General features: G+C 43.2%; 1 pseudogene; it reads left to right on the top strand.

Annotated features, from left to right (window-relative positions):
* The first annotated feature begins 1,060 nt into the window (after window positions 1–1,060).
* On the top strand, window positions 1,061–2,046 carry LOC114639463 (annotated as a pseudogene).
* The last annotated feature ends 8,633 nt before the right edge of the window (window positions 2,047–10,679 follow it).

The raw sequence follows: 10,679 nt of genomic DNA, 5'->3' as shown, positions 1-10,679 counted from the left end.
GTGACAACTCAATTCTTGCTCCATGTGGATGGTTATGATGAGGACATTATTTGGTGGTATTTAATCACAACACAGGTGGTAGAAATTGCAGTTCTTTAATATAACTATTAAAGTCCAGGCTGGGGATTGGGAGAGTTCAAGAATCGATCATTCCTGTATTCTCAGCAATGACACATCTCTCATGTTCTCTGAAAGTCTCTGCATGATTCTCCACACCGTCACAGATGTTTTTGAGAAAAACTGTGATGCCTCAGTCTGGGAGAATTAAGAGAAGTTGAGCTAGCTGAAAAGCAGTGATGTTTCTGTTGAATCTGGATTGGAAAAGGCAGTTCTAGCTACATTAAAAGGCTTTCTTGCGACACTGATTTCCATAGTGACTGTACAAGATTGCATTCCCACCAGCAATGGATGAGTATACAGTTTACCCCACAGCCTTGCCAGCATTAGCTGCCTTTTGTTTTACTGATCTTGACCATTCTGGCTGGTATAGAAGGAAATCTCAAAGAAGTTTTGATCTGTATTTTCTTCCTGACTAAGTATGTTGAGCACTTCTGTAACGGCTATTCCTGGCTGTCAGCTTGACTATATCTGGAATGAACTACAATCTAGAATTGCAGGGCTCACCTGTGATTCAGATCTTGAGGCTAGAAGACGAAAGTTTCTGACCTGGATCTTGGCATGGAGATCTTAAGGCATAGTGGGCATAAAAAACTCAGCCCCAGGCAAGGTAGTGCACACCTTTAATCCCAGGAGATTTGGCAAGGCTGATCTCTGAGTTCAAGGTCAGCCTAGGACAAGCAAGCCCCAGATTCTGGCCTGGTGATACAATACACACCTTTAATCTTGGCCACACCTTCTGCTGGAGGCCTATATAAGGACATTGGAAGAAGGAAGATTCACTGTTCTTTCGCCTGCTTGCATTTATTTGTCAGAACACCTGTTGGAGCCTAAAAGACCAGCTGAAACAACTAGCCTCGTGGGACTGAGAAACTAAATTCTTGGACTTCCCATTCACAGCTGACATTTGCTGGCTTAGTTGTGGACTATAGACTGGTTCTGCAGCATTCCAGATCACAAACACCAAATCAGGATGGGAAAAAGACGTTGTGTTCCTCCCCTTGAGCCCAAGTTGGCAGCAGGCTGTTGTGGGGTCAAGAAGTCCAAATTATCTGGAAGTGGAACACACAGTCACGGGAACCAGTCTACAACTGTTTCTGGATCAAGTTCAGGACCTCTTCAAAACCACCAGCATATGGACAGCAGCAGCGGTCGGGAGAATGTATCGGACTTAACTCTGGGACCTGGAAACTCTCCTATTTCACGATTGAATCCTGCATCTGGAGCCCTGAGCCCTCTCCCCCGGCCCAGTGGAACTGCCAATACCACGGAGAACCTGGTGGTGACTGCAGAAATGTGCTGCTACTGCTTTGATGTACTCTACTGTCACCTCTATGGCTTTCCACAGCCACGACTTCCTAGATTCACCAATGACCCCTATCCTCTCTTTGTGACCTGGAAGACAGGGCGAGAAAAGCGGCTTCGTGGCTGCATTGGGACCTTCTCAGCCATGAATCTTCATTCAGGACTCAGGGAATACACGTTAACCAGTGCACTTAAAGACAGCCGATTCCCTCCCCTGACCCGAGAGGAGCTGCCCAAACTTTTCTGTTCTGTCTCCCTCCTTACTAATTTTGAAGATGCCAGTGATTACCTGGACTGGGAGGTAGGGGTCCATGGGATTCAGATCGAATTCATCAACGAAAAAGGCATCAAACTCACAGCTACATATTTACCTGAGGTTGCTGAGGAACAAGGCTGGGATCAGATCCAGACAATAGACTCCTTGCTCCGGAAAGGTGGTTTTAAGGGTCCAATAACCAGTGAATTCAGAAAATCAATCAAACTCACGAGGTATCGAAGTGAGAAGGTAACAATCAGTTATGCAGAGTATATTGCTTCTCGACAGCACTGTTTCCAGAATGGCACTCTTCATGCCCCGCCCCTCTACAATCATTACTCCTGACACACGGCTACATGACCAGTCTCACCCCACTGTGGCCACCAATGGCTATGACATCATTGGAGCAGATGCCTTCTCTTCCTGGTCCAGTTACTTCTATCACAGCACCATTTTATGATGCTAGCTTCCGTTGCCAAGTCTGCCTCCTGCTGACTGGAGGGTGTAGCGAAACATTGAATGCAACAGAACATGAGGGGCCAAAGCCTTATATCAGCCTTTACTCAATCTGGGGTTCTGTTGGACCAGGGCTCCCCAATAACCAGTGAGAATGGCTGTGTGGGTTCAGAAGACCGTTGTCTGGTGATTTCCTATATGTGTTGGCCACACACTGAAGACTGAATAGACAGTGATCCATGGAGGCTTCTTCCCCGATCCCCCACAGCCCACGAGATTAATTAGGTGTACTCCCTGGCAGTCTGGGCAATGGAGACCAACATGAACCACTTTTAGGTTGTTTTAAATTCTTTTTTAAACTTCCAGTCTATTGTGTACCAGGAGTTGATCCACAACCTCCATGCTTCATAAGTGAAACACCATGTTAGTGTTGGATGTGGGTACCATGAGCCCCTGTGAGTCCTGGACAAGATTCTCCTACCAAGATCAGAAGTCCTGTGGATGACATTTCATTGTGCAGTAAGCTGTGAAGGTTTTCATGCTTACCTGACTCTCAGCGGACGTTCTGGTACTCTTCCTGCACTGAGTCTCCTGGTGTTGAACAGAGAGCTCTGTGGCACAGCCTGCTGAGGAATGGAATGGAGATGCCCATAGAGGTCCTAATATCATCGCTGTAAGCAGGTGTGAAAGGAGATCTCTTCCTCACCACCCGGCTACCTCAACCCTTTTCTGGAAGCAGTGCCTATGTAGCTGCATCTAGGTTCTCAGAAACACAGACATGTAAACAGGTGGTTGGGTTGGGCTTTAGGATATGCTGTCACAGGAGAGCTTCCAGGGTCTCTCTGAGCTGATTTTCTCCACATGCAAACATCCTGAGGGACCTTTAAGTAGGGGAGTTCTTTTTTCTGATTTGCCTGCAAAAGTAGGAAGACTTGATATATCAGTCCTCAATAGGACTCTAGAACAATGCTGTGTAATAAAACAAGGTGAACCTTTTAAAAAAAGGCTTTCTTGCCTTTGAAGAAGGATATTAGTCAGAATAGGCTTTGTACTCTATGTAATATAAATTCAGAAAGCACCAAACTGACTATTATGTGACCTCTAATGACTGAAGTCTTAATATCTGAAATTCTCAAATAATTAGTTATATTTTAACTTGTTCTAGCAATTAATTCAACCTAGTCTCCTGAGATATACTGAACATGTTTTATGTTTTCAGATTTATTAAAATATTACTGAAAATTGCACATATTTAAGGCATGTCAGATGATTCTTTGTAGTCACTGGACAATTCTGGCTTGTGGGTGTGAACAGCAGTTGTTGGACTAGAGAAGAGCCCTTTGTGTCTGTGGTGTGGCCTCCTCTAAGCTAGTCTGTGAAGTGGAAATTTAAGGGTTCTTTGGAAAGTGTTGGATGGTATTTTGCTTGGGAAAACACACGAGGGACCATTTCGCCGAAGCAGACACAGGTGAAAGGATGGTCTGCTAAAACAAGCATGTGAAAGGACACGTGATAAACGAATCTTTGCTAACGACATGCATATATTGGTCGGCCTTACTTTGCATAGTTTTGCTGCTTGGGACTCCATAGAGAGAAACGTACCAAAACTTCTGGCGGTGCTGGCAGCTTCTTGCCATTTCTGCAGACTCAAGCTGATTGGCAGAGTGATGTCAGCTGAGACAGATACACATGCTGTGGAAGACACGTGGAGGACCAGTGATGTTTGGAGAGAGTATAATTAGGACTCCACAGACAGCGAAGGAGCTGAGATTGGCTTGCTTGCATAGCTAAATGCTTCTTGGTCTTGAATCTCTTTGCTGATCTTTGCTTTGCTGAGAGAGGCACAGCTGAGAACTTTGCCTGGCATTTCTGTTGGCCCTGGTCCCTCCTGCTGGTTTGTGCCAATTTGGCTGAGGCCTGGCTGTCTCAGCTAGGATGTACTACTGCTGGTGTATATTATGAGTGTTTGTCAGTAGATCGATCTGCCACTGCTGACCTGTGAACTGAACTGCTGATTTCCAGACAACACAGATGGGATCTGCTCCAAAGAACCATTTCTAAACAGGTCCACTTCCCTCCTATCCTTTCTTTTCCACTGCTTCTGGTTGGTGGTAGGCTAGAAAGGAAGTTAAAGAGTTTATGAACCACCATTAAAAGTAGAGTTTCGAAAAAGTAAAGTTACAAGCGAGTCTCAATTTGATTCTCTCATTTGTTTTCCTGGTGTTTCGGTGATCATCTTTCCTCTTCAGAACTTGACTTTCCTCTCTAGATTATCTGAGTATGTTATAGAGGATCCTCAGGGTCGGGTTATTATTTCAATCCTGCCTATATGGTCATGATTATTAAATTCTTTCTTTCTTACAGCTGTGTAGAAGGAGTAGAGATGGGCTTCATCAGAAGCTTCAAATTTCTACAGACAGAATGCATTGTTGGCTGACTGGTCCTTTCTCCCTTCCCTGATCTGGAAAAGAGGAAATAATGTTAAACTGTAGGGCTACTATAGTCACCACTGTGGGAGCCCCACTCCTCCTGTGCACCAAGGCCTTCATACCATGGAGAGGATAAAACATGGCTGCCATACAGTGAGTGCCTGGAGGATAATGGCCTCTTTTAATCATACAGCTCTAACTATAACTTATTAATTCATTTGAAATTTCTTTTATTTATAAGAGCTTGTGCATTTTTACCTTAATTAAGAGACCTGAGATAAGACTAATTTAAAAGATATGTGGTGTGTAGCTTGCTGTGATTCAAAGTCAGAACAAGCCATAGAAAACTAAATCATTGAAGATTAACGCCCTAAAATGTTCTGAATGGGTGCACCCCCTTTCCCAATCTTGGCCCATTCTACCCATGCATGTCCTTTCATAGAAGTCCCAAATATATTTATTTTGATCAGCGTCACCTCTCTTCTGTGACCATGCAATGTTTTCCTAACAATTTTGTGGCCCTAAAGTTTAAAGAGATGTTTTTTTCCCTTCCTCTTTTATGTCTAGAAGCAAGAGTCTTTAGAGCCAGTTAGTTGATTAGACTGTCTGACTCAGAAAATGGGATGACCATGAACTTGGCTGAAGATTCCGAAACATAGCTAGGGGCCAACAATTATTACCAGATTTCAAATATCAGCAAGCACTTCAGGGGTGCAGCAGAGAGAAAATAAAACACACAGGGACTAATGGTTTCTGCTGTGGGAGTCTGCAGGGCAAGTTGGAAGGAGTTATGTGTAGAACACATGATAGCTTTTTTGTTATTTGTCTGACTGGGTTAATTGAAGCCTACTACTACTCTGTCTTGAAAAACAGAAAATAGCTGTTAGCCACTCCCCACAATATGTAAGAAATAGAAAGGTTTGTGGTTCAGTTAGAGCCTGTCTTCAGAAATCACAGAGGCATGGCATGGGGTGACAGCAAGTATTATACAGCGTCAGATGAGAAGATCAATGAGCCTGATTCTCCATTCTGGTCCCATCTCAGCCTCTGAGGCTGCAATGAAAGGAAAGGATGCTGATTAGGGAATATTTCTGGGTCCTTCCCAGTGTGGAGGAGGGAAGAGTAAAGGACTAGGTAGAGATGTTGAACTGAGATCCAAGTCTGATGGTGGCCTTGACGAAATCTCTAGGATCTCTAGCATCTCAGAGTTGCTTTGTGAGGCTGCAGTGATCAATGTCTTTGTATTTATTAGCCTCTGGAATTTGTGCTACCTTCTACATGGCCAGTCCTCTAGTAAGAAGGATCTGCAGCTGGGGCAGCTCCTGACCAGTCTGGTAGGTGATGGTTGCCTCTGTACACAGCCTCCAGTGCCCATGGTTCCAGGTCTTCTATTTCTCCTTTTTAAGCTAAATTTAATTTTATGCAAATGAATGTTTTACCTGCATGTGAAAAAGCGCACCATATGCATGCAGTACCTAAAGAGGCCAGAAGAGGGGGGATGGATTCCCCTGAAATTAAATAGATCTTTCTGAGCTACCTCCTCTGTGGGTACTAGGAATTGAACTTCGATTATCTAGAGAAGTAGCCAGCACTCTTAACAGCTGAGCTATCTCTCCAGTCCTCCAGATCTTTTCTTGGAGAACCTGGTGACACATCCCCAGTGTCCTCACTATGCCCACTCCATACCAAGTTTTATTATAGTACTTTGATAAAAACACATTAGAAGTGTGGCAGGACAGAGACAAGCTCCACCTTCTCTTCCTGTTTCCTCTACAGGATAATGTCTGAAGTATCTCTCTGTTCTTCTAATTACTACACCACCAAGGAACATCACCCCCTCTTCCCCTATTAAAGCTGCAGATCCAGAGAAGTGGGTGAGATTGGTAGTGTTCTTCCCAAGTAGAGTTCATAAAGAGTTACAGCCTTGACCTCTTCACCAAGCCCTGGGATACACAGGCATTCTTTTGCCAATACCAGTGAGGCCCTCACAGTATCTATCAACCAATGGACTCATGTGTGAACTTGTGTTTTTTCATTCCCATCCAGCCTAGATCTATACCCTGTGTCTATGAGGATCTAGCATTTTCCATGACTGAAGGCTGAGATGTTCTCAGTCCTCTTTCCACTGCTCGCTGAGTCTGTGGATTGTTTTGGAAAGCTCCATTTAATTCAATTCTCCCTGCCCCCTCTTCCCTACAATTGCCCCAAGCCAAGTTCCCATGCAAAGGAAGAGATCTTTTTTTTGTTATGTGTACTAACTTTTAAATTTTATTTTGATTTTTTGAACTTTTAGCTGGCATATTGAAATTTAAATTTGTACATAAAATTTATATATTAATTGGGCATAACATAAAGTAGTTGTACGATTATTTATATTTATTTATTTATTATTTTTATTTAACAAATAGTGTAGTTCAGTCTATGATGAAAATCAAGCTCTCCCTTCTGCCCATGGCTGATAGTTGTCATCACATCTTTGAGTATTCTTGACATATCCTTTGTTGCTCTCTCTGACACGTCTGGCAACTTCTCTGACTCTATCTTATGTATCTTTTTTTTTTTCTGGAGCTGAGGGCTGAACCCAGGGCCTTGCACCTAGCTAGGCAAGCGTTCTACCACTGAGCTAAATCCTCAACCCCTATCTTATGTATCTTGTGTAAGTGATATCATGCCATATGTGTCTATCTGGCTTATTGCAGAAAGCCCAGTGTCTTATAAGTCCATTTATACTGTCGCGTATAGCACAAGTTCATTCTTCGTCACGACTTCATAGTTCTCTACCACATGTTGTTTATCAAGCATGTGCTGATATGACTTTCAATTCTTTCTCATGATACAGTAACAGCCTCATAAATCCGCATCCTATGGTAACACCTGACTCTACAATTCTCTCTGTTGCTGGAATGCCATTACTAAAGAAATAAGATGCTTCCTGGATGTACTCATCCCCTCTGCCATCTCTGGTACAATCTCACTCTTGCATCATCATTGTCATGTTGGTCCCCAAGGTCATCAGTGATATGGCTTGCTCCTCTCCTGTCTCACCTGGCTCATTCTCCTCCTACTATGTATCAGCCACATCAGCTTCTTCATTGCACCCCAAAAATGCGTGTCCTTTTACTTTCTTGTCTTGCTTTGAACCCCAACCTGGGGTCAAATGCAATTCACTGTATTTTGTTGCACAGAAATCTCACAAAGTAGAGTTAAATATTTTCCCATGGAGGCATCTCTAATTCTAGTCCTTTGATGTGTTCCCAAGGTGTTTTGCTCTTACTTGCAATGCCTGCTGTCTTTATTCACCTGGCCTATTTTTTCCTCTATGATGACAATATGTATCTTTTATTGTTGTCACATAAGCCTGGCAAAGAAAAGCATCCAAAAAGAATGCCCTGAAAGTGGATACTGCAGAGGGGGTGGGGCTGAACGTTCTTGTTGTCACATAAGCCTGGCAAAGAAGAGCATCCACAAAGAATGCCCTGAAAGTGGATACTGCAGAGGGGGTGGGGCTGAATGTTCAGTTAGAAGTCCTGGGTCAAGGATTAGTGTGGAGGCAGAGGCCGGGCTGTCAGGATGTAGTCCTTCAGCCCTTAGGCTTTGTATCTTTGTAAAAGACAGCATCTCAGAATGAGGTCGAGAGCAGGAGGAGAGGGATGGTACAGAGGTGGAAGGTGCTCTCTGTAAAATAATTAGGGAGGTTTTTAAGCCATCTGTTTTCTTTCTGTGCCCATACTTTTAATCTCAGATAAATGTGTACTTCTGCAACAAGTTTGCACTTTCCTAGATTATTTTTTTTTCTCAAAAATAAATCACCAGTGCTTAGGATCTAATTTTGGAATAAATCATTCACTTGAGCTCTCTTTCATACTGTTTGTTTGGACTGAAAACTGCAAATTTAACTGCAAATTTGTCCCAGGTGGGTGATGAATGGTGTCCCTCAGGAAGCTGTCAGTACCCTTCACATGAGTGTGTAAAGAGAGGCTTGGAACAGAGTGAGGAAGATGTCAGAAAAAGCTCCGTCCCAGGCTAGGAGAACAGGAAGTCTATAGCAGGGACCTCCAGGGGACCTCCCATTCCAAACATCTATAATTCTGAAATTTATATGCAGACCACACTAAGAGATGGGGCAGTAGTTGACAATCTACTCAAGAGGTAAGGCATAGAGTGTTCCTTTTTCCCTTTCAGCAAAAGCTGCAGATTTAATATAAGATCATAGTAAAAAGTCCGACATTTCTACTCTGTGGATCTGGGCTAAAGCTGAGATTTGATTTTGAAATATGAACATAAACTGTAACTACCTCAATTTCAGTCACTAGGATTTATATTTATATATAACCTTTAAAGTTCTCCCAACTTTTTACCCTGGAGAAATGAGAAAATTACAGTCCTCTCACTGCTGGAAGTCTAGAGTGGCTTTCCTTCTAGGTTAATGGAAAACCTACCCTGCTAGTGCCCAGCCTTCCAGCAGCTGCCACCTCTTCTGACTGATGTGAGCTCTCACACCTGAAGACATCACTGTGTGTCTCCCATGTTAAACCGAGTGCTTCTGTGGTTCAAGCTCAATTGCAAATCATCTTTAAAACACTTTTTCTTGGTGCCTTTAAGCACACTATTTGTTTTGGAATTGTCCCTTCACAGTACAAAGCTCCCACTTAATGTTCAGATTGCTTGTGGCAAAGCCATTTCCACTCTGGAAATGACTCTCCACCGTGACATTGTTTGTGCTGCTACTGCCCAGGCTGTCATGGGACTTGTTCCCCCTGTTCACCTTCTTACCTCCCCATGGACTCTGCCTTCTCTATGTATGGAATCAAGTTAGAAATATATGATGTCATGCTTGAGAAGATTTAACCTTTATACTCACTCTTGATTAAGGGATGAAGAGATTGAAGTAAGTGCAGCAAGGGGCATCACAAAGCAAGTAGCAAAATCAAACTATGATGCCAGCTTTGACCCTTGGCTTTTTATCTTTCTGCAGTGAGATGAGGTAAGCTGAAGGAAGGACCCGGAAATGGTTGTAAGAGCCACCAACAGGCACAATGGATAAGCAGTTTCCTTTCAGATGGCTGGCAGAATGCTTTTACTATCTTTACGCACACACACACACACACACACACACACACATTCACAGTGTACATATTGAAGCCTAGAACAATGCTGAAGTGCCACATAATATAGGCTGAGTGATTTCTTCTCTACTCACAGGTAAGCAGACAGAGCCCGAGACTAAGAGCAGGCCTTTTCTAGAAGCAGAAAACATGGTGGGGTGACAAGGTTGTAAAAGGGACACAGAAACACTGTAGTGTAGGAGGCTGATGTGCCGCTTTGGAGACTATCTACCAACTTGTGTGCCAAGACCTTGGGGTGAAGGCAGGATTCCAAATGTTCCAAATCCTTCACATTATCTTGTGCTATTCTGATGCACACACAGCAGTGACCATCCTCTCTGAAAAGGAGGCAATACTTGCCTACCTTCCTCTAGAAGTTTGTAGGAATTTAATGAAGCTTCATGCCCAGCAGGATTTTGTAATCCAAAAGGCTGTAAAGGCAGCTGTTCTTAATTATTGCTCTGGGATTTGATTAGAAATCAGAAAAATTAACAGAGGCAAAATATATTATGTAGTGAGTTTATGAATTTTACATGTACTTCATAATTGAATATTCACTTGTTCACTGGCTATTTTTTGAGTGTTTACTAGGTTTTCTGATATAGGTAATCCCTAGATGAACTCAGTGCCCAACTTGAAAGAGCTATAACTGATCTATACTGATCTATAACAAAGGAGAGCAGAAAGGAAACTGCAGTGTGGGCACGAGATTCTTACAGTTGAGATAATGCAGCATATGGGAACTCAGAGGGACTCAGACCAGTGGGTGGGAGGCATCAGTAAGTCACTGGAGAAGATAATTCCTAAGATGAGCAGGATCTAGGAGGTGCAGGGGAGGAAGTCAAAGGTAGAGTGCTCCAGACAGACAGAGCCACGTGAACAGTGGTTAAGACAGAGGGAGGATGCTTTGGTGGGAGAAACTCTAATGTCCTTTAGATGGCAAAAGTGAGACAAACACATTTATGAATAGATACACACACACACAGACACACACACAGAAACTCTGTCTCT

This window comes from Grammomys surdaster, unplaced genomic scaffold (genome assembly GCF_004785775.1).
Source record: "Grammomys surdaster isolate TR1022 unplaced genomic scaffold, NIH_TR_1.0 100, whole genome shotgun sequence".
NCBI lineage: Eukaryota > Metazoa > Chordata > Mammalia > Rodentia > Muridae > Grammomys > Grammomys surdaster.
This window is presented reverse-complemented; position numbering and strand designations above follow the sequence as displayed.